The following is a 24,897-nucleotide window of genomic DNA, read 5'->3' as shown; positions in this document are numbered from 1 at the left end:
CAGCCTTCAGCTGCCTGGGCCCTACGCTCTGGAATTCCCTCCTTAAACCTCTCCACTTCTCTATCTCTCCCGCCTCCTTTAAGACGAAGCTTTGACCAAGCTTTTGGTCACCTGTATATCTCCTTAAGTGGCTCGGGGTCAATTTTTTTCTGCTAGTGCTCCTGTGAAGTGCCTTTAAAGGTACTATATAAATGCAAGTTGTTGTTGTTGTTTTTGCATGAGATGCTAACCTGAGGTTCCTTCTGCCTGTTCTGGTGATTTAGATGGGTGCTAAAGACCCCATGGCACTATTTGAAGAAAAACAGAGTGTTCTCTTGGCCAGTATTCCTTCATGCAATAGCACAGCCAAACGTACTAATTGGTCATTTATCCCACTGTTCTTTGAGGATGTTGCTGGCACAAATGTCTGTCATGTCCTCCTAATCTCTTGTTTGATTCTTTTGGTGATGGTTTTAAATCTATGCCCTTTAGTTACTGACACACCAACCAGTGGAAATAGTCTTTCTGTATTTACCTTATCAAAGCTCTTTATAATTTTGACAAGCTCTATCAGATCTAAATTTACCCTCTCTGCTCTAATGAATAGAATCCCTGTTTCTCTAATCTCTGCTCATTACTAAAGCCTTTCATTCCTGGTATCATCTTAATGAATCTCTTTTGCACCCTTGCCATAGCTTTGACTTCATAGAATCATAGAAAGGTTACAGCACGAAGGAGGCCATTCGGCCCATCGAATTCGCACCTGCTCTATGCAAGAGCAATCCAGCTAGTCCCACTCCCCCACCCTATCCCCGTAGCCCATAAAAAAATTTAATTTCAAGTACTTATCCAGTTCCCTTTTGAAGACCATGATTGAATCTGCCTCCACCACCCCCTCAGGCAGTGCATTCCAGATCCTAACCACTCTCTGTGTAAAAAAGGTTTTCATCATGTCACCTTTGGTTCTTTTGCCAATCACCTTAAATTGATGCCCCCTGGTTCTTGATCCTTCCGCCAATGGGAACAGTTTCTCTCTAACTTCTCTCTGTCTAGACCCTTCATGATTTTGAACACCTCTATCAAATCTCCTTGTAACCTCCTATATTTCAAGGAGAACAACCCCAGCTTCTCCAGTCGATCCACATAACTAAAGTCCCTCATCCCTGGAATCATTCTAGTAAATCTCTTCTGCACCCTCTTTAAGGCCTTCACATCTTTCCTAAAGTGTGGTGACCAGAACTGGACACAATGCTCCAGTTGTGGTCGAACCAGTGTTTTATAAAGGTTCATCGTGATTTCCTTACTTTTGTACTCTATGCCTCTATTTAAAAAGCCCAGGATCCTGTATGCGTTTTTAACCTCTTTTTCAACCTGCCCTGCTATCTTCAATGATTTGTGCACATGTACCTCCAGATCTCTCTGTTCCTGTACCCCTTTTAGAATTGTGCCTCCAGTTTATACTGCCTCTTCTCGTTCTTCCTACCAAAATGTATCACTTCACATTTTCCTGTGTTAAATTTCATCTCCACGTGTCCGCTCATGCCACCAGCCTTTCTAGATCCTCTTGAAGTCTATCACTATCCTCCTCACTGTTCACTACGCTTCCAAGTTTTATGTCATCTGCAAATTTTGAAATTGTGCCCTGTACACCCAAGTCCAAGTCATTATTAATACTTCCTTCCTAATGCTGTATTCTAATTGTGGCCTAACCAGTGAGTTGTCTGGGTTTAGAGTTACTTCCTTGCTTTGGTGCTTAATGACCCTATTAATGAAACCTAGGATCCCATTTTTTATACAGCTTGATCAATTTGTCCTCCCATTCTTAAAGATTTGTGTACCTGAACCCTCAAATGTCTCTACTCCTCTTAAAATGTCACCATTTGTTGTATATTTCCTTCCCTTATTCTTCCTTTCAAAATGTATCACTTCACATTTCTATGCATTTAATTCCACTTGAAACCCATCTGTCCAATCTAACTAATCTGTCTATTTCCTCCCAAAGTCACGTACAGTCCTCTTCACAATTAACTACGCACACCCTATTTTTATGTCATCTGCGAATGTTAAATGTTGCGCTCCCTATATCCTGGGCTTAGTTTCTTCCCTTAGTAATAATCATTGTGCCTTCTTGCTCAATGACCTGACATGGTTGATGGTGATATGGCAAGCTTTTTTTTTGCAGTGGTAAACTCATTATAAGCACAACATTGCCTGCTTTCAGAGGAGTTTTTGTGATATTATTGTTTCCATCAGAGTAATTTTTCATCAGCAACAGATCTCAGTACCTCGCTCCTGCCATGGCAGAGTCGGACATTTAACCTGTAAGGGTCTGTTGAACAGTCCTAGTGCTGGTGAAGTAGCTTGGTAGTTTCAGAGAGATGTATGCAATTCTCGGCTTCAAGCTTTCTTTCTACTGCAAGAATGCAAAGAGCATTATTCAGTGTTTTCATGAACCTCTTGATGTTGCCATTGGTTTAAGGGTACGGTAGCATAGTGGTTCTGTTACTGGGCTAGTAATCCAGAGGCCTGGACTAAAATCTAGAGTCATGAGTTCAAATCCCGCCACGGCAGCTGGCGAATTTAAATTCAATTAATTAAATAAAAATCTGGAATTAAAATACTAGTATCAGTAATGATGGCCATGAAACTACCGGATTGTCGTAAAAACCCATCTGGTTCATTAATGTCCTTTAGGGAAGGAAGCCTGCCGCCCTTACCCGGTCTGGCCTATATGTGACTCCAGACCCACAGCAATGTGGTTGATTCTTAATTGCCCTCTGAAATGGCCTAGCAAGCCACTCAGTTGTAAAATCTCGCTCACCACCACCTTCTCAAGGGCAATTAGGGATGGGCAATAAATGCCGGCCTTGCCAGCGACGCCCACATCCCGTGAACGAATTTTTAAAAAAGATTAATGAAAAGTTATGCTGAGCCCCAGAATAGTCAGCAAAGAAGGCACAGTAAACAGGCATATGGTTTTAGGCCTGACGCTGTCAATGAGTCTGCACATCTGGAAACCTAGTTTTGGTGGATTGTGCTTTGCGCAAAGGCAGTTTCATCTGCGTTGTCAAAGGTCCTATTTTTTTATTTGCTTTGCTTGTACTTCTGATGCCTCATTTGCTTGATAGGTTGATTGAAGTCAATTAGTATCCGTTAAAACTTGCATCCACAACTTGGCTGATTTAAAACGCTTGTAGAATCTGAATCCTAATCGCTTCATCCACATTTATGAACTCCACATGACAGCCAGTTTGCAGAGCTTTTGATGGGACCTATCAATGCTTTCCTGTTGCCACATCCTCCTGGACTAAAAAGGTGTCTGATTCAAGGTGTTTCTTGGGGCAAGGAATAATTTTTAATACTAGTTTAGCTTGATCATAGCACTCTCTCGTGTACAACAATGTACTCAAAAAGCATTGTATACTAGGTCACCTGGATAATGAAGTCGTCATTCATATTATCATCTGTTGCATTCATGGCTCTAAGAATTTCAAGTCTTACTTATCCACTTCTCTCATCCTGGGCTATGTGGCGTACGAATGGTTAATCTCAAAAGCCATTAAAAAAATGCAAGCCAGAAAAAACACAGAGGTAGACCCTGACTTTGTGTGTTAGTATAAAACGGATGATAGCAAGTCAGCAGCCCATTTTTACATCTCTCCCCATTTTGATTTCTATTGAAGTCACTATCGCTATCACCCGTTTTACACTATTGCACACAATCAGGATCTAACCCGTAGCTTCTTGCCATTCGTAAATTATAACAGGGTAAAATCTATTTTCCTTTTGTATTGATCTTGTATTTTTTTTCTTCTGTCTGTTGGCTGTGTTTGTTGCTGCAGAGGTTCTAAAACAGTGATTTTTTTTATTGTGTGACATGCCTTTAGCAACTAAACTGCGAACATTTTGGGATCTTTAAAAATGCAGGTTCAAATAAATTGGTAATTTATCAAAGTGGAGTATTGCAAATTAGATACAGTTCAGAACTGCTTCTGCACTGTCCCAAAAATATGTCTGTGTTAATCTGACGAGAGCAGTGCGTTGGCACTTATCAGACATTGCATGTTTATCACACCTTCTACTGCTGATAAATTGGTCACCTGAGTGGCGCTAATGAAAGAAAGACTTCCATTTATATAGCACCTTTCACGGCCTCAGGACGTCCTAAAGCGCTTTACAGCCAATCAAGTACTTTTGAAGTGCAGTCACTGTTGTAATGTAGGAAACGGGACAGTCAATTTGCACCCAGCAAGGTCTCACAAACAGAAATGTGATAATGACCAGATAATCTGTCTTAGTGATGTTGGTTGAGACATAAATGTTGACCAGGACACCTCACCAGCTCTTCTTCAAGTAGTGCCATGGGATCTTTTACGTCCACTTGAGAGAGCTGAAGGGGCCTCGGTTTAACGTCTCACCCGAGAGACGGCATCTCCGACAGTGCAGCACTCCCTCGGTTCTGCATTGAGGTGTCAGCCTGGACTTTGTGCTGAAGTCTCTGGAGTGGGACTTGAGCCCACAACCTGCTTACTCAGAGGCGAGAGTGTTACTAACTGACCACGGCTGACACTGAAGCATTGAACAATGGCAGAAAATGTTCGAAATACACAGCAGTTCAGTTAGCATCTATAAAGAGGAAAGACAGATTATGCTTGCAGTTTTTCTTTTTAATTTTGCATTAAATAATACCATTATAGTCAGTCTACATTGGCAATCTTGATTTTGGAGGAAAGATAAAAGAATTAGAGAATAGGCCAGGAATTAAATACACATTGGACAAGAATTTACTATCAAAATAACGATGAGACAAGTGGCGCTCACCATTATTTGTGCGTAAATCGCACAGGCACTTCAGGCGAGGGCAGACACGTGGTTAGATGGGAAAATCCGGAAGTTGCTGTCCGAGATGTGCCTCTCCGCTGTTAGCTTCCTGAAAACGGCATTTCGCCGTCTGACTCACCAGTCACATGCATTCAACGGCATGAAGTTCCTTTATTTATATGGTAGATATGAACTAAATTCGCCACAAAAAGTTAGGGCTTGCCCTTTTCAGTCTGTACCCTTTTTAACGGTGTGATAAGTGTTAATTACTGTCAAACAGCCTCTCTGGTAATGAAAATGAACATTTCCAGGTGTGGAGTCTCATTCCTTCAGCTTTTAATTGTTGTTGGAGTTTTTAAAAAAAGTGTCAATACATTTTTAAAAACTTTTTCTTTCTGTCTCTTTTATCTCTCTCTCTCTCTTTATTCATTCTTTCTTTGCCTCTCTTAATTTGATGGCTTCAGTTTTGGCAGCATCTCAGTTGTTTCTCTGATTGTCTCTGGGCATTAGTTAAAGGCATAGAATTGCTCATAAGTCAATATTGGTTGGGGAAATCCCACCGGGAAGATGGGTATGTCCTTGCTTAAGAGCAATTTTTAAACTGAATTTTACATCCACAGTGTTATAAACTTAATGCAAAAATCATAGTGTAGAGCAGCCACATTTCACTCCTAATTAGGATGACAGCCAAGTTCCAGGCCCATGCATCGGTGGCAGAGAAACATAATGATGGCTCCAATGTGATAACAAGAACTGACACATCACCAAGAAATGCATTGCTTTGCAATCACATGAAATCCAATAACTGGGATAAGTTCAGCTCTTCAGGCCTGTAGACTCATGTCAGTGGGTAGGTTTAATCTGGGGAGGTGCCAGCGGTACCTGCTCACACAGGCAGTCAAGCACCAGCGATGAGCCTAAGGTGCCGCTCGCACTCACCTGTCCGATGTTAATGAAGTGTCCTCCCACTGAACACACAAACCCCAGAGCCGATGGACACTGGCGGTTGTAATCCTGGCCTTACCGCCGGGATCATGACCCAAAGAAATTTGGTGCCTGCTTCTCTTCAACTGTACCTTCAACCCCCTTCCCCCCAAATCCTCACCATTTCTTTTTTCCTCTCCTGGTGAAAACAACAACTTGCATTTATATTGTGCCTTTAACGTGGTAAAACGTCACAAGGTGCTTCACAGGAGCATTATGAAACAAAATTTGACACCCAGCCACATAAAGAAAGAAAGACTAGCATTTATATAGCACCTTTCACGAACTTTACAGCCAATTACGTACTTTTGAAGTGTAGTCACTGTTATAATGTAGGAGATACTAGGTCAGGTGACCAAAAACTCAGTCAAAGATGTTAGTGTCGTTATTTTTCTCCACCTTAAAATAAAGTGCTTTGAGGATCCTGCACATGAGGAGAACTATAGAAATGCAAGCTGCTGTTGATTATCAAATTGCTTAGTTCAGCACCACTTTTAGAACTAGGATTCTAAGCCTAGCCATCCATTTATACTCTCATGTTCAATTTTCAGCCATCTAATAATGGATCAAATAGAGAAAAAGTGCTGTAAAGATGTTTTGCTTCTATATATCTTTAGAGTGTCCTGTAAAAAAACTGGATGCAGCATTCACTAAATGTACGCGTGACAGCTCATCAATAGTGCTCCAGCCTCTTTTTATACATTGGCAGCCTGCCCAATGTGGATGACTTGTATCCTTTCTAATTGTAATTGTTAACTGTCAATTTAGCAGCTGGATATATAGTGACGATCACTGATCAGTGCAAATTGGCACTACATATGTTTTGACGCCTTTTAGCTCTGCCACTGTTTCAAACAATTGGTTTCAATGAGCAAGTCCTGATCAGAGTGAAGGGCACTCCCAATTCAGACAGCCAGTTTCGGTGGCCAAGCACTCTCAAAGCAAGGATATGACAGTTGTAAGGTTAGATAGGTATTCTGGAGTTTTTCATGATCTGCCTTTGAGTGGATGAACCTTTTCTCAGCAGGTTAACGATGTGGTGTAGGCTGTCTGATTTGATCAAATGTACACAAAGTGGAAGGAATAGGCTCATGGGCCAAAAAGCCTGGATCCCGCTCCATGCTTTCTGAAGTACTTGTGAGAAATAGTGTGGAGCTACTGCTGCAAAAATAAGTGTTTTCATGCAATTGTTTGGAAATTCATTCAGTTTAGCAAACAAGAACAGCAATTTGCTATAAATATATATCTATTTTATATATATATATATATATATATATATATATATAGCAAACTGTTGCATTTCACCTGCAACACTTGCATCTACCGGACAATGTGGAAAATTGCCCAGATATGTCCTGTCCACAAAAAGCAGGACAAATCCAATCTGGCTAATTACCGCCCCATCAGTCTACTCTCAATCATCAGCAAAGTGATGGAAGGTGTCGTCGAAAGTGCTATCAAGTGGCACTTACTCACCAATAACCTGCTCACTGATGCTCAGTTTGGGATCTGCCAGGACGACTCGGCTCCAGACCTCATTACAGCCTTGGTCCAAACATCAACAAAAGAGCTGAATTCCAGAGGTGAGGTGAGAGTGACTGCCCTTGACATCAAGGCAGCATTTGACCAAGTGTGGCACCAAGGAGCCTGAGTAAAATTGAAGTCAATGGGAATCAGGGGGAAAACTCTCCAGTGGCTGGAGTCATACCTAGCACAAAGGAAGATGGTAGTGGTTGTTGGAGGCCAATCATCTCAGCCCCAGGACATTGCTGCAGGAGTTCCTCAGGGCAGTGTTCTTGGCCCAACCATCTTCAGCTGCTTCATCAATGACCTTCCCTCCATCATAAGGTCAGAAATGGGGATGTTCGCTGATGATTGCACAGTGTTCAGTTCCATTTGCAACCCCTCAGATAATGAAGCAGTCCATGCCCGCATGCAGCACGACCTGGACAACATCCAGGATTGGGCTGATAAGTGGCAAGTAACATTCGCGCCGGACAAGTGCCAGGCAATGACCATCGCCATCAAGAGAGAGTCTAACCACCTCCCCTTGCCAGTCAACGGCGTTACCATCGCCGAATCCCCCACCATCAACATCCTGGGGGTCACCATTGACCAGAAACTAAGAGCAGGTCAGAGGCTGGGTATTCTGCAGCGAGTGACTCACCTCCTGACTCCCCAAAGTCTTTCCACCACCTACAAGGCACAAGTCAGGAGTGTGATGGAATACTCTCCACTTGCCTGGATGAGTGCAGCTCCGACAACACCCAAGAAACTCGACACCATCCAGGACAAAGCAGCCCGCTTGATTGGCACCCCATCCACCACCCTAAACATTCACTCCCTTCACCACCGGCGCACAGTGGCTGCAGTGTGTACCATCCACAGGATGCACTGCAGCAACTCGCCAAGGCTTCTTCGGCAGCACCTCCCAAACCGCGACCTCTACACCTAGAAGTGCAAGAGCAGCAGGAACTTGGGAACAACACCACCTGCATGTTCCCCTCCAAGTCACACACCATCCCGACTTGGAAATATATCGCCGTTCCTTCATCGTCGCTGGGTCAAAATCCTGGAACTCCCTACCTAACAGCACTGTGGGAGAACCTTCACCACATGGACTGCAGCGGTTCAAGAAGGTGGCTCACCACCACCTTCTCAAGAGCAATTAGGGATGGGCAATAAATGCTGGCCTTGCCTGCGACGCCCGCATCCCATGAATGAATAATAAAAAATATTAAAAGGGGGCAAAAGCAAAATAATACAGATGTTGGAAATCTGAAATAAAAACAGAAAATGCTGGAAATACTCATAGGAACAGGAATAGGCCATTCTGCCCCTCAAACCTGTTCAGCAGATCAGGCAGCATCTGTGGAGAGAGAAACAGAGCTAACATTTCAAGTCGATGACCTTTCATCAGAACTTTCTGACCAAAGGTCACCGACTTGAAAAGTTAACTCTGTTTCTCTCTCCACAGATGTTGCCTGACCTGCTGAGTGTTTTCCAGCATTTTCTGTTTTTATTAAAAGGGTTGCCTCTGGGGTTAGATGATGGAGACACCATGGTCTGTAGCAGAGAGGATAGTGGAAAGGGCAACCTTATTTGTATTCATTGGACAATTGACAGAGAGATAGAAGAACAATAGACGGAGACAAGTAGAGCTGCAGAAAGGGACAAGGTTAGAAGTTCAAATGAGAGGAAAGTAAAAAAAGAGTTTGTGTGTATGAGTGAGAGGGGGCAGGGGATAGAGATCAGAAAAGACAATATTTTTATAAATAATAAATGAAAAGTATTGGAGATAGCAGAACAGAGAGAATAAAACAGTGGATACGCAACAGAGAGGGACGTTTAGCTTCAGGCACTGTGAATCTCATTAAGCTCGGCACAAGTAGTCATTGTTATGTTCTGAGAAATAACACCGGCAAAAAAACTACTTTCACATTCACAAACTATTCTTCACCTCCTGGGCAATTTGTGCAATCCGTTTGGACAGGAACTGCACACAAAAGCTCCAAATGGCCTGAAGGACAGGGTACTTCCAGCAGAAACTCATTGCGCACTGGCAATTTTTAAATAGGACAATGGTAAAACTTGGATTTGGAACACTCTAGGTCTGATGCCAGGGCACAGGGCAAACATCCTGCTAGTCTGGCAAAGATAAATAAACAGAGTTAGAGATGAGTTTAAAGCCTAGACATTGCTGCTTGCACTACTAGCATAGCACGTTCATTTGACATTCTTCTACCCTGTATGTGTTAACACCTCCACTAAGACATACCATATGAACACATGCAGCATCCATATAGCAATTTCTGGGGTTAAGTCTGAAATAGAGACACGATTTGATATTTTCTTTAAACAGTCTTTCTGCCAAAGTTGCGAGGTGCAAAAGATATCACATATTGAGTGGATTTTCATTTTTTTGCTATTGAAATATCGTTTGAAGGTATAATTTAAGTTTCTGACTGTAATCTCATTGTCCACATTGTGCTGAGCTCGGGGGAAGCATTTAAACCAGTCCCACAGGTTTGGGGATTGGCACGAGGCCAGATCCTGCAGCGAATGCAGGGACAAGAGATAAGCCATATCGCATGAAATCATTTCCATAAATATGCGCAGAGCGAGCGAGCAGGACAAATTTAATGGAGGAGCTATTTTATGCTTTGCTACCTCTGCATTTCTAGTGCGTCGCTAGCTAGCCAGCAATCGTGTCAGTTTGCCCGCCACAGAGTGCTTTTGCTGATGACAGGTGGGCAGATCACAATGCTGCCTAAACTGGCAGAGATCAACACTTACACTCAGTGCCAGCTAATAGGACCTGGTGGTCATTCTGGGTTCATTTTTTTCCTCATCATAATATTTACAGCACCTGTCGTTGGTGCTTCAGCTAAAGAATGGTTGTGTGATAACTGCAGTGCAGTTTTGCCCGTAATATCTGGATGAAGCAGGGAGACTGTTAGACAGAAACAGAATTATATTCATCTTACTTTTTCTCACTGCCAGCACTCATGCCAGATTTACAGTAACAAGACACTAAAGATGTATTTTATTTGCTGGTGCAACATAGAATGTTTCTATCCCTTCATTTGAGCTCGCAAACTATTAAACTTTACACTTCCAGGAGCAACAGTGAAGTTCAGTCTCCCTGCGTTGGCAATTGTATTTTTTTTAATATTACAGTAACAAAGCTACTCAAATATCAGGGATAGCTTTATTACTGTAATTATTACTACCCTGTAGTAAATCCAAAATACTTCTCACTGTTTTCAGAGTTTTTCTCTCTCCATTTTCTTAACTGGCAGGATCTCGTGTGGAGTTGCTCATGGGGAGTGTGGGGTCTGGAGCACATTTGTCACGTTTAGCTGCTAGCCTGGCCTCCCCGTCCCTTTAAGGTCACTGCTGAAGCACTCCCTGTGGGGGAGTGGGCTAGGTAGAAAAATCCAGGTAATCGCAGTTGCCTGTGAACTCCTGGGGGTAGATCTTGACTCTGTGCGACCGTGTAAAATGGGCTGTCGGCAGCCCTTTTCACATCTTTCCCCAATTTTATTTCCAATGATTGTCACCCGTTTTATACAATGGTACAAAGTCAAGATCTGCCCCCTATAGATCAAAGGACAATTGCAACTGCTTGCAAATTTGAGGTTCCTGGTCAGAAGAATCCTCATGAAATGACTGGCTTCTATTTATTTAATGGTTATGGCACAGAAGGAGGCCATTCGGCCCATCGAGCCTGCGCCGGCTCTCTGCAAGAGCAATCCAGCTAGTCCCACTCCCCTGGTCTTTCCCTGTAGCCCTGCAAATTTTTCTCCTTCAGGTACCTATCTAATTCCTTTATGAAAGCCACAGTTGAGCCTGCTTCCACCACCCTTTCAGTTTTTCCTCATGTCGCCTTTGGTTCTTTTGCCAATCACCTTAAACCTGCGTCCTCTGGTTCGCGAACCTTCCGCCAATGGGAACGGATTTTCATTATTTACTTTTACTTTTATTTACTTTTTTTCTCTTCTTTTTTTAAAGAAAAAGACTGTGTATATCTATAATGAAGTCTGACACTTTAAAATATGGACATCTAGAGTGAGACAGTCATGCAATCGAAGCAAAACTTTTTAGATTAATTTTTAATTGATTATATAATTCACTTTATCCAATGAAACCAATCCTAATATTTCTATTTCGAAGGTGGGATGCACTTCATTAAAAATTGGCCTCTAATTGGTTGAAAACCAGCAGGCAAGGTAATTTTTCAGCCAATTGAGGCCTACATTTATAAATATTAATATGGTTGCATCATAAATGTGACCAGATCAACCTTCGACATGATTTTAAACATCAAAGCATGAAACATTATTCTCAACAACAATAGCAACAACAACTTGCATTTATATAGTGCCTTTAACGTAGTAAAACATCCCAAGGTGCTTCACACGTGCAATTGTCAAACAAAATTTGACACCGAGCTACATAAGGAGATATTAAGCCAGGTGACCAAAAGCTTGGTCAAAGAGGTAGGTTTTAAGGAGCGTCTTAAAGGAAGAGAGAAAGGTAGAGAGGCAGAGAGGTTTATGGAGGGAATTCCAGAGTTTAGGGCCTAGGCAGCTGAAGGCACGGCCGTCAACAGTGGAGCGATTAAAATCGGGGATTCACAGGAGGCAAGAATTGGAGGAACGCAGAGATCTCGGAGGGTTGTGGGCCTGTATGAAGTTACAGAGATAGGGAGGGGCAAGACCATGGAGGGATTTGAAAACAAGGATGAGAATTTTAAAATCAAGGTGTTCCGGGACTTGAAGCCAATGTAAGGCAGTGAGCACATGGGTGATAGGTGAACGGGACTTGGTACGAGTTAGGATACAGGCAGCAGAGTTTTGGATGAGCTCAAGTTTATGGAGGGTGGAAGATGGGAGGCCGGCCAGGAGGGCATTGGAATCGTCGGGCTATAAATTGGGCCGTGTAGCACCCGTTTTGTAGGCACTACACGGCCTACTAAGGACCCAAAGTGGCATCCGGAATACCCACGCACACTTCCAGCATGACATGTGCCAGATGCCATCTTGGTAAAGGTGTTTGTGCACACGCAGATAACGAATGCTGGCACCATGTAAAGTAGGGAGAATATACGGTAGATCAGTGTGCAACACTAACTTAAAAGGACAGATGCGATTTTGGCACTAAATGCTCCAGCAACATACTGTCTTAACCATGCACAGCTGAACAGGTCGTAGACGGCCTGGAGGACCCCCCCCCCATTAGTGTTATTTAAAGGGATTATACAAGTGTTGCAGGTTAGTTGCTGGATTATTGCTTCTGGCTGCTGGTACAATTGTACGTGTTGGTTGAAGCTTCCTATACTTGGAGAAAGTTGCAATATTATATAGAGAGTGGTCTGGCAGGTCCTGCATTACTGTTGGTGGCATTTAAAACAGTGTGCTGAACAAGATTTCTGCCAACCATGGATGGCCTGCTAGGACTCCCACTGGGCATTCAACACGACTGAGAGCATGTAGAGAAACCACACAGAGCAGGTCAAGCTGCGAGGAGAGGGAGGAGGAGGAGGAGGTGCAGGGCACTGAGCAGGACGCCATATCCAATGAGGGCCTTTGGGGACCAATTCTTTTACCTCAACCTGAGTGAAGACCTATGCATCCTATGGCTGCGGTTCACGAAAGATGTTGTGACAGAGATACGTCAACTGCTGCAGCTACAACTGCAGTCTCAGACAGCAAGGACAGCATTGCCTGTGGCTGTGAAGGTAACTGTGGCGCTGAACTTTCACAGCTCTGGATCGTTTCAGGCTGCTGCCGGTGATATGAGCAACATCTCACAGTTTGCAGTGCACTGCTGCAATAGGGATGTCATTGGGGCACTATACGAGCTGCACAATAGATTCATAACGTTCCATCTTGAAAGAGAGAAGCAGAATGAGCGAGCATGAGGATTTGCTCGCATTACAGGCTTCCCCATGGTGCAGGGTGCCATTGACTGCACGCATATTGCCATGCGTGCTCCACATCTCAACTCGGCCATCTTCATGAACAGAAAGGGGTTCCACTCCCTCAATGTGCAGCTGGTGTGTGACCACACGCAGTGCATCATGCAGGTCAATGCCCACTACCCTGACAGCAGTCATGATTCCTTCATTCTGCGGCAGTCCAATGTCCCACCGATCTTTCAACTGGCGCGGCAAGTCAAAGGCTGGTCACTGGGCAACAAGGGCTATCCCCTCATGAGGTGGCTCATGGCTCAGGTCAGGAACGTACACACACATGCAGAGCAGCCCTGCAATAAGATCCATGCAGCCACACGGAACATCATCGAGCACACCATAGGTGTTCTAAAGCAATGCTTCCGCTGCCTGGACCATTCTGGAGGAGCCCTGCGGTACTCAGCTGTGCGGGTGTCAAGATTCGTCGTTGTATGCTGCATGCTGCACAACCTCGCCCTTATGAGAGGACAGCCCTTGCCACTGGCTATCCGGCAAGGTCCTGAGCCAGAGGCAGAGGAAGAGGAAGAAGAGGAGGAAGAGGAGGAGGAGAAGACGAAAGAGGAAGTGGAGGAAGAGGCAAGGAGTCAACAAGGTGCACAGGCCCTGTCTACCAGGGCTCTGCGTGCTCACCTTATTAATGAGCGATATCAGTAACCTCAACGATACCTCCCCATTCACCAACAGTCCCACACTCCTTACCTTTCCTCTCTCACATGACCATCCAATCGTCCTCCTTATAATTACACATTGCTTCTTCCCACAGCTCATCACATAAATAAAACCACCACCTTCTGCTACTTCAAATACAAATTTATAAACTAACACATGAAATCATGTATACAACATTACACTATTCACCTTTGTGCATCCCTCAGTGCCTGTCGCTCGTGTGCCTTTTCCTTTCCTCGTGCTCGTACGAGGTGCATAACCAGTGGCTGGAACATGGATGGTAGAAGGCTGCGGAACTTCAAGTGAGGAGCGTGCAGATGGCCTTGGAAGACGACCTCGAGCAGCTCTGGGATGGGAGGGCCTGGCTTCAGATGGCATCATCTCGGCCTGGGCTGCAGCACTCTGGGCTAGCTGGCTGACAGCAAGGGCACTGGCGGAGCGGCAGGGGTGGGAGCAAGAATGCTGTCATCCTGTGAGAGAACAGCAAGTTCAACTCCCATGGCGCCACTGCCACTCGCACGGGGCGGTCCCTCAGCGATCCTGGTGACCTGCTAGAGAACAGATTGCTGGACTGCTGTGACGCCCTGGAAGCCCCGTTCCACAATGGAACCCAGAGCCACGATAGCAGCAGTCTGAGCTTCCAAGGCAGCAGTCTGACCTTGGATGGCAGATGTTTATGCTGCAATGGAAGCAGTGAGATCGGTCATCAGACGCTGCATCATGGTGTGTTCCACAGGTGTGCTGATGGAGGTGACCACCCGTTCTATGTGGGAAAGGATGGGCTCCAAGTTCTGAGCAAAGCCCTGCGCCAAGTCCGAGGTGGACTCCCCCATGCCCCGTGACAGGCTTTCCAGTGCACCAAGTATTTGGGCTGTGTACGCCCATCAGCCGTCTTCTGTTGCCTGGCCCATCGAAGTCATCATCCGACTCCTCTGCAGAAGAACTAGTTTATGACCTCACCCTCTGGTGAACTGGCATCCGTGGTATCCGTTCCCCCCGCCCCGGTTCCTGTGCACTTGTGCCCGGTGTCTCACCACATGCAGGTCCCTCCTCTAACCTAGTCTCTACACTACATGTAGTGTTGGTCTCTGAGCTGGTGGATGCGAGGGTCAGACCAAGTGACGTTGTGGCTTCATTATCACTGTCTTCCTCCTCCTCCACCTCGGACGGTGCCGGCTCCAGTTCTTGGGCATCTCCAATGATAAAGGGAGACAGGTTGAGTTGTGGACTGAGGGTGGAGAAAGTAAGACGTGTGTGCTGACACCTTCTGCAGCACCGTGAGTCAGAAAAGATTGAGGGATAAGGGAGATGTGGGAAACAAGAAGGAGGATTAGGTATGCAGAGACCGTCATCGTCGAGACCTCTAGTGCTGCCAGTGGCCACGTCCACGGCAACGGCCCACCCAATGATCCCCAGCACTGTCTCCTCCATGGGGGTGAGGACGTGTAGGTGTGCCTGTCCTCCCCCAGGTCTTTACTGCTGCCAGTTGTTATGCGCCAACTTCTCCAGCAAGACAGAGGGAAGTGTGTCATTGAGTGCTCTGCAAGGTGTTTGGGTGATGTGGCTGTCGTGGTTGAATAGTTGCCAGTGTGTGTGACCTGTGAGTTGTTGGTGTGAGGCTTACAAGTGTGATACTATGTGAGGCTGAGATGCAGCATCTGAAGTGCAACATTGCGTATGGATGGAAAGCGTTTGTTGGTGGGTGGGTGACGGGGGGTATCGTGCATGGAGCAGTGGTGTAGTTGGTAGGATGTGCCACTTGACACTTGAATTCACTCACCTTGACCACTCGTGTCAAATCATTGAACTTTTTCCTGCACTGCATCCACATGCGTGGTGCAATGCTCCTGGCATTCATTTCCAGCGTGACTTCCTCCCACTGCCTCGTCAGCATAAGTCTGGAGGATCTCCTGCCACCCTGCGGGTACAGGATGACCCTTTGTGAATCCACCTCGTCCACCAAGACCTCTAGTGCGTCATCGGAGAACCTTGGTGCACGCTCTCTCGCAGGTTCAACCATTAAATTTTGCCTCCACCGCCGATTGAATTGACAGTGCACCTCCCCTTTAAGAGGTGCAAGCTGTCTTTAAGTAGTGCTGCCCACATCTCATCTCGGGCCTCCTGCTGGTGCGTGCAGTCACTCAACAGCGCAGGTAGCGCTGGCTGCTGACAGCAATCATGCGGATTATCAGGCAGCACGAATCTCGCCTGCATCTCACCGACCACCACGCACCGCGACCCCCGCGCCCGGTTTTGAGGGTTAACCAATTTAACCCCCATCAAATCTAGTGGATGAGGCATGGATGAGGGTCTCAGCAGCAGATGAGCTGAGGTAGAGGCGGAGACAGTCTTGGTGATGGAGCAGATATGTGATCGGAAGCTCATCTCAGGGTCAAATAGGATGCTAAGGTTGCGAACGGTCAGGTTCAGCCTCAGACAGTGGCCAGGGAGAGGGATGGAGCCGGTGGCTAGGGAATGGAGTTGGCATTCTGACAGCCCATTCCCATCCTTTTGAGATAACTCCTCAGTGTCTTTAATTAACTGTATATTGGTTACTCATTTACAGAATCGACTTAGGTATGTGGTCGAGATTCATTTCCCACTTCACCCAATCACAAGAACAATTTTAGATGATTCCCCCTGAAAACATATTGGAATAATATCCCTCAACACTTGTCTCCACCACACATTGACATTGTAAAGAGAAAAATATTTTGAAAATAACAGGTTGGGAAGGGACCCAAGTCACGAGTGGGTCCTGTTACTTGTGGTTAGTGGTAAGATGAGCGCTGATAACATTTCTAAATATTCTGAGAACGTTTAGAGTGCCAAAATCTGGGAGCTCAAAATTTTATCTGTCTTCATGTCAATTCAGTTTTTCCCTGAAAGAATCTCATTGATTGGAAAGAGAAAGAGCTACAATGAGACAGATTTTCCTCTTCAGCACTAGACTGTAGGTGGAGTGCGTATAGGACAATCGAGAATGGCAGATCGCTTGCCTGGTATCTAGCCCGGATAATTGTCCATCCATTAATTTAAATGGACAGTAAAGTGGGCAGACTGTATTAAGGATGAGTAATCCTCCCCACCCGATTTTCCTCTTTGCACTCCAAATATGCAATGCTTGACTCTGACGCACTAAAGAGCACAATCAACTTGGGAAATAAGGAAGGGCAGGTGACAGAAGTGTTAGTGAGGGATCACTTTGGGACCAGTGATCATAATTCCATTAGTTTTAAGATAGCTATGGAGAATGATAGGTCTGGCCCAAAAGTTAAAATTCTAAATTGGGGAAAGGCCAATTTTGATGGTATTAGACAGGAACTTTCAGAAGTTGATTGGGAGAGTCTGTTGGCAGGCAAAGGGATGTCTGGTAAGTGGGAGGCTTTCAAAAGTGTGTTAACCAGGGTTCAGGGTCAGCACATTCCTTATAAAGTGAAGGGCAAGGCTGGTAGAAGTAGGGAACCTTGGATGACTCGGGAGATTGAGGCCCTAGTCAAAAAGAAGGAGGAGGCATATGACATGCATAGGCAGCTGGGATCAAGTGGATCCCTTGAAGAGTATAGAGATTGCCGGAGTAGAGTTAAGAGAGAAATCAGGAGGGCAAAAAGGGGACATGAGATTGCTTTGGCAGATAAGGCAAAGGAGAATCTAAAGAGCTTCTACAAATACATAAAGGGCAAAAGGGTAACTAGGGAGAGAGTAGGGCCTCTTAAGGATCAACAAGGTCATCTATGTGCGGAACCACAAGAGATGGGTGAGATCCTAAATGAATATTTCGCATCGGTATTTACGGTTGAGAAAGGCATTGATGTTAGGGAACTTGGGGAAATAAATAGCGATGTCTTGAGGAGTGTACATATTACAGAGAGGGAGGTGCTGGAAGTCTTAACGCGCATCAAGGTAGATAAATCTCCGGGACCTGATTAAATGTATCCCAGGACGTTATGGGAGGTTAGGGAGGAAATTGCGGGTCCCCTAGCAGAGATATTTGAATCATCGACAGCTACAGGTGAGGTGCCTGAAGATTGGAGGGTAGCAAATGTTGTGCCTTTGTTTAAGAAGGGCGGCAGGGAAAAGCCTGGGAACTACAGACCGGTGAGCCTGACATCTGTAGTGGGTAAGTTGTTAGAGGGTATTCTGAGAGACAGGATCTACAGGCATTTGGAGAGGCAGGGACTGATTAGGAACAGTCAGCATGGTTTTGTGAGAGGAAAATCATGTCTCACGAATTTGATTGAGTTTTTTGAAGGGGTAACCAAGAAGATAGATGAGGGCTGTGCAGTAGACGTGGTCTACATGGACTTTAGCAAAGCCTTTGACAAGGTACCGCATGGTAGGTTGTTACATAAGGTTAAATCTCACGGGATCCAAGGTGAGGTAGCCAATTGGATACAAAATTTGATTGACGACAGAAGACAGAGGGTGGTTGTAGAGGGTTGTTTTTCAAACTGGAGGCCTGTGACCAGCGGTGTGCCTCAGGGATCGGTGCTGGGTCCGCTGTTATTTGTTATTTATATTAATGATTTGGATGAGAATTTAGGAGGCATGGTTAGTAAGTTTGTAGATGACACCAAGATTGGTGGCATTGTGGACAGCGAAGAAGGTTGTCTAGGATTGCAACGGGATCTTGATAAATTGGGCCAGTGGGCCGATGAATGGCAGTTTAATTTAGATAAATGTGAGGTGATGCATTTTGGTAGATCGAATCGGGCCTGGACCTACTCCGTTAATGGTAGGGCGTTGGGGAGAGTTATAGAACAAAGAGATCTAGGAGTACAGGTTCATAGCTCCTTGAAAGTGGAGTCACAGGTGGATAGGGTGGTGAAGAAGGCATTCAGTATGCTTGGTTTCATTGGTCAGAACATTGAATACAGGAGTTAGGATGTCTTGTTGAAGTTGTACAAGACATTAGTAAGGCCACACTTGGAATACTGTGTACAGTTCTGGTCACCCTATTATAGAAAGGATATTATTAAACTAGAAAGAGTGCAGAAAAGATTTACTAGGATGCTACCGGGACTTGATGGTTTGACTTACAGGGAGAGGTTGGATAGACTGAGACTTTTTTCCCTGGAGAGTAGGAGGTTTAGGGGTGATCTTATAGCAGTCTATAAAATAATGAGGGGCATAGATAAGGTAGATAGTCAAAATCTTTCCCCAAAGGTAGGGGAGTCTATAACGAGGGGGCATAGATTTAAGGTGAGAGGGGAGAGATACAAAAGGGTCCAGAGGGGCAATTTTTTCACTCAAAGGGTGGTGAGTGTCTGGAATGAGCTGCCAGAGGCAGTAGTAGAGGCGGGTACAATTTTGACTTTTAAAAAGCATTTGGACAGTTACATGGGTAAGATGGGTACAGAGGGATGTGGGCCAAGTGCAGGCAATTGGGACTAGCTTAGTGGTATAAACTGGATGACATGGACATGTTGGGCCGAAGGGCCTGTTTCCATGTTGTAAACTTCTATGATTCTATGATTCTAGCTCCAACTGGTTCCAAATAGTTCTATACTAGAATTTTTACTATCATACCTGATCAGTATCAGCTCATTTGGTAAAGGCTCTTTGCAGACTAAGAAATTCCCAGATTCAATCCATGGTTTGTGCTGAACCAGACCAAGGATTTTTAATTCGATTTACAGCTTCTGAAGTGCTTCAGTTACTGAGGCCTGGTATTAGCAAGTGTGGAGTAGGCCTGAGGTTTCCTATTCCCTGCCCTATGCACTGAGCACAGGCCAATGTGATTGGGAAGTTTTTAGAAAGAAGAAAGAACTTCCATTTATATAGCGACTTTCATGATCTCAGGACGTCCCAAAGCACTTTACAGCCAGTAAAGTAATTTTGAAGTATATTCACAGTTGTAATATAGGAAACAAGGCAGCCAATTTGCGCACAGCAAGGTCCCACAAACAGCAATGTAATAATGACCAGGTAATCTGTTTTTAGTGATGTTGGTTGAGGGATAAATATTGTCCAGGACATCAGGGAGAACTCTCCTGTTCTTCAAAATAGTGCCATGGGATCTTTTATGTCCACCTCAGAAGATGGACGGGGCCTTGGTTTAATGTCTCATCCGAAGGACGGCACCTCTGACAGTGCAGCACTTCCTCAATACTGCACTGAAGCATCAGCCTAGATTTGGTGTTCAAATCTCTGGAGTGGGATTTGATCCCACAATCCAGAGGCGAGAGTGCTACCACTGAGAGATGGCTCAGAAGCTGTGTACCAACTATGCACAGCACTTATCTAGACTCCATTGGCCATCCATTTGCCTGAGAAGTGCGCTAGTTTCTCAGCATCAGTTACAATAAAAGGCTCTGCAAGGCAAGGCCTCAAAGCATCAATTTCCCTCAGGCGCCATCCTCTCTTCACCCTCCCCCATGGTTCTTGGTTCTTTTGATCTGTATATGTCAGTACCCTTTCTGTGCTGCTGATAATCTCCCAGTCTGTCATGAGCAATGCGATGAGAGTAACATTTAAGTGAGTTGATTTCGCATTATTGTGCCAGGTAAGTTCATTTGGGTGCAAACACAGCCAGCGCATGACTTGTAGTAGTTCTGATATCGCTATACCAGAACTGTAGTTTCAGATTTCTATCTGTCTGTCCTCAGATTTCCATATTTTGCTAATCTGTTGGTATATTATTTCTGATCTCTATAATTAATCAAAGCACCTTTTCCCTTGAAGTAGCTGACACTGTTTGTCAGAAGTTAGGACATGAGTCGGGGTAGTTGCCGATATTTGCCTCGAGCCCCCCCATTTAGAAAAGTTCAAAAACCATTGCCTTACACAGAGGCCGATCAGCAACTGGAACGGGTCCCTGGGGAGAGCACTTGAGGCCAGAACACTGAGCTCATTTAAAAACAGCTAGGTGGTGCAATGCGAAGACGGAGATCATGGTATCCAGGAAGGATGAGATCAAATAGATCAAAGTGCCTTCTTCATCCATGTCTGGTTGAACAATAGTGAGTGAACAACAGAACGAAATATTAAAAAGATCCAGCCTCCAGCAGTCTCTCTGTAGTTTTATTAACATGTCTGGTGCTATATAAACACAAGTCTTTTTATAAAAAAAAGTCACACACATTGCAGTCTGTTTTAACCCCTGTACTGGTAGTGACCTAAAGAAATGGTTGGCCAAGGCCACAGTCTTATCAGTTAAGATCAAAAGACGTGTTATGATTAAGGAAGTCCCTTCAGCCCATTCAATCTTCAGGAGAAACTTCTTTGCTCAGAGAGTGGTGAGAATGTGGAACTCGCTATCACATGGAATGTTTGCGGGGAATAGCATGGATGCATTTAAGAGGAAGCTAGATAGGTACATGAGGGAGAAAGGAATAGAAGGATGTGTTGATAGGGTGAACTGAAGTAAGGCGGGAGGAGGCTCGTGTGGAGCACGAACACCGGCATAGATCTGTTGGGACGAACGGCCAATTTCTGTGCTGCAATCTTACCCTCCGTAATACCAAACCTAATGTCTACCCATTACAGCTTCCAGCTGTTCCTTAAATGAGTTGAGGCTCCTGTCCTCACCCACCCCACAGGTACTGACAGCCCTGATGTCTGTCCTAGATTTGTCCTTCACAGTGTTGAACCTGTGCTCTCTTGCCTTGGTGTATTTGAAAGTATTGTTTCGGGTTTACTTTCTCTTAACATTTAACATAAATTCACTTTTTAAAAATGTATAATATATAGTTTTGTAACAAATGGGTAATAGATTAATTTTTTAATGATGGTACAATATTCTGATAATCGTTAATAACATTAGACACTTGCGGAATATTAATTTGCTGAAGCATGGCATTGATGCGGAACTGCAATAATATCATTGCATTAACTATGAATAAGAGAAGCCATATTAAAAGTACAATAGAGGAAGGTGAATGCTTAAAGTAAATGTCAAAGCATTTTTTGTGTCAAGAACCTTTCAATGCTAAAATTACCAATAATAGTTTCTATCCCAGCCAAGTGTCCATGAACTGTTTGCAAGGCTCGAGTTTTAGAAGCTAAATAGTACAAAACAAACTAACTCTAAGCTGGAGTAAATTGCAACTTATCCAAGACTGGATGATACGCAGACACCGAGGGGTTGAGAGATGTGGTGGAGAGGTAGAGCTGGATGCCATCAGGAGGTGTGAGGGGGTTCAACAAATGGACATGGTGACCTGGGCCAGAAAGGGAAAAGGTCAGCCAGAGTTCATTATCATTTTCTTTACCCAGAGAGTGGTTAGAATATGGAATTCACTACCACAAGGAGTAGTTGAGGCGAATAACAAAGATGCATTTAAGGGAAGCTAGAGAAACACATGAGGGAGAAAGAAATAGAAGGATATGGCGATAGAGTTAGATGAAGTAGGGAGAGAGAAGGCTCGTGTGGAGCATAAAAACTGGCATGGACCTGTTGGGCCGAATGGCCTGTTTCTGTGCTGTACATTCTATGTAATTCTATGTAATCATTGTCCAGTGATCCCCTGCTGGAAAGTGCATGTGTGCGGACGATTGAAGTGGATAGCACTACGCTCTGATGTGATACCCACCGTGGTCAATTAGCCTGCACACACTCACCGGCTTGGCGCACATGTGAAGAATTGCTACTTGGGCTGGGATCAAAAGGTGGCTGCCACCTATGGATTTCCACATCCATATCTCTGTCACCTCCAGACTCACAACTCCAACCCTCTCCTCATCGGCCTTTCAAGATGCGCCCTACATACATTATAACTCTGCTGCCATATCTTATCCTGCACTAAGTCCAACTCTCTTATCATCCTATCCTTGTCAACCTCTTTAGCAACTGCACTTCAGAAGTAATTCACTGGATATGAAACACTTTGGGATATCCTAGGAGGAGTGATAAAGCGCTACATAAATGCAATTTCTTTGTTCCTCTATTGGCTCCCTATACCCTGAGCATCAAATACAAAATCCCACCATGGCCCTAAGACCCTTATCTCTACAACCTCCTTCAGCCCTACAAACCAGCACACACCTTCTGCTCTTCTGACATTGGCTTCCTGTGTACTCCCCTTCCCCACCCTCCCCGTTTGCTCCATCTTCAGTCCTAGACCTTCAGCCATCTTAGCTCCATGCTCTGGAACACCCCCTAACCCCTTCCACCTTGCAATCTCTCACACCTCTTTCCAAAATCTCCTCAAAACTTTCATCTTGCGTCGCTTCTCCTAACTCTTCCCCCATCATTCCGTCTTCAGTTCTGCCTCTGTGGAATTCTTTGGGATCTTTTATGACATTAAAGATGTCATATAATTGAAAGCTTTTGTTGTGGAACTGTGTGCCAGCCAGAGTCAACACCTTCATGTTTAGAGAAAGGATAAAATTGGGGGGTGGGGGGGGGGGGCGAATCCTTATTGCATCTTAGTTATTCAGCAAAACTCAATGAAATCTGATGGTACACACTGAGATCATTTACGTCCACCTGAGAGGGCAGAAAGGGCTTCAGTTCAATGTCTTATCTGAAAGGTGGCACCTGTGGCAGTGCAGCACTCCCTCAGTAGTGTCAGCCTAGATGATGGGCTCAAGTCTCTGACCCAGAGGTTAGAGGGCTACCACTGAGCCACAGCTGAGAAAAGTTATCTATTGTATGGAATTTCTGCTCATTCAGGAAGGTAAAGGTTAATCCTGTGGACTTCATGCCATCCCAATGTATATTTTTCACCCGGCCACTAACAGCCCAAGTAAGCTGGTTGCAAACTCCTCCGCAAGTACCTGCGCCATTACTTTCTCTATATTAAGCCAATACAAAGCGCCAAGCTGCAAAACAAAGCAGACTAAATCAAATCAGTCTCTGTATGCTGAGCACTTCTTGGAGATAAATATTTTATTTTATTTTTTCTGTGTGCGTTTGCTCTTGGCAAAATGAAGGATGATCATGTCAGAGAAGTTCTGCATTGCATCTGACCCATCCTGTCCCTATCCTGGGAGTGTGATAATGTTACTGGATATAAAGTGGAAAAATATTCTATTGCCTGCACTGCCATTTCTCACCAGTGACACTTATCACACTATCCCATAACATAATCCACTTATTATCATAAAACTGCAATAGCCCAAACAATTTTCTGCTTCTAGCTATAGAAGTTATCATATTTTTATATCAAAATGGAGCCTATTCAATGTCCTAACTTTTGCTGATGGATATTTACAGACCATTACTAAACTGGGTCTAATATTCAAACCATTAGACCAGTGATTACACCATTTCACACCAAGCCTCGGTGTAAGTGTTGCTGACTCCATGGAGAGATAATGATGAATCACCTTGACCTTTCTGCTCTTCACAGCAACTGTTCTATGACTATCCCTTTCTTATTTCTCTATCTTAAGAGTACCTCCAATTCTCTTTTTCTTTGCAATCTGTTTTTCGTTCAATTTGTAATGAGTTTTGAGCTTTTTCCATTTATTGTCCCCCAGTTTTCTCCCCTTCTAAAGACTCTCGCAGCGATATGGCTTTATCATTCACAATTGACTTCCCAGCTGAATTCAGCTAACTCACTAGTAGACCAGAGGTTGAAGCTGGAGCTTTCCTGACTTATGGCCCAATGACATGCCAGGCTGAGCACTTAGCCACTAGACCATCCGAGGAGTCCCATCTTTTGTTCACTTACACCGTGCTTTGCTTAGTTATCTTATGGTTTGGCTGACAATTTGAGTATGGTATGAAGTGGGCTTTAATATTCAGCACACTAGTGGTGACACATAACTGCTAATTTCATGATTATGAAAAGGTTATAAAGACAAGAGAAATGCATTAAAAGCAGCTGTTGAGTGATATTTTATATAGAGCATCAATAAATAAATAGCTTATTTGATAGACAGCTTATTATCTCTCTGTACGAATCCCCGAGGAGCTTAAATCGAATATGAGGCTCCAGTGTCAAGGTTTTCTAGTATCTATCTCTACAGATAAGAATGAATGAAAACAGCTACATCAGGGATATATAATATCCCATAGG

Source organism: Heptranchias perlo, chromosome 14 (genome assembly GCF_035084215.1).
Source record: "Heptranchias perlo isolate sHepPer1 chromosome 14, sHepPer1.hap1, whole genome shotgun sequence".
NCBI lineage: Eukaryota > Metazoa > Chordata > Chondrichthyes > Hexanchiformes > Hexanchidae > Heptranchias > Heptranchias perlo.
The sequence above is the reverse complement of the archived record's forward strand: the minus strand, read 5'-3'. Positions refer to the sequence as shown.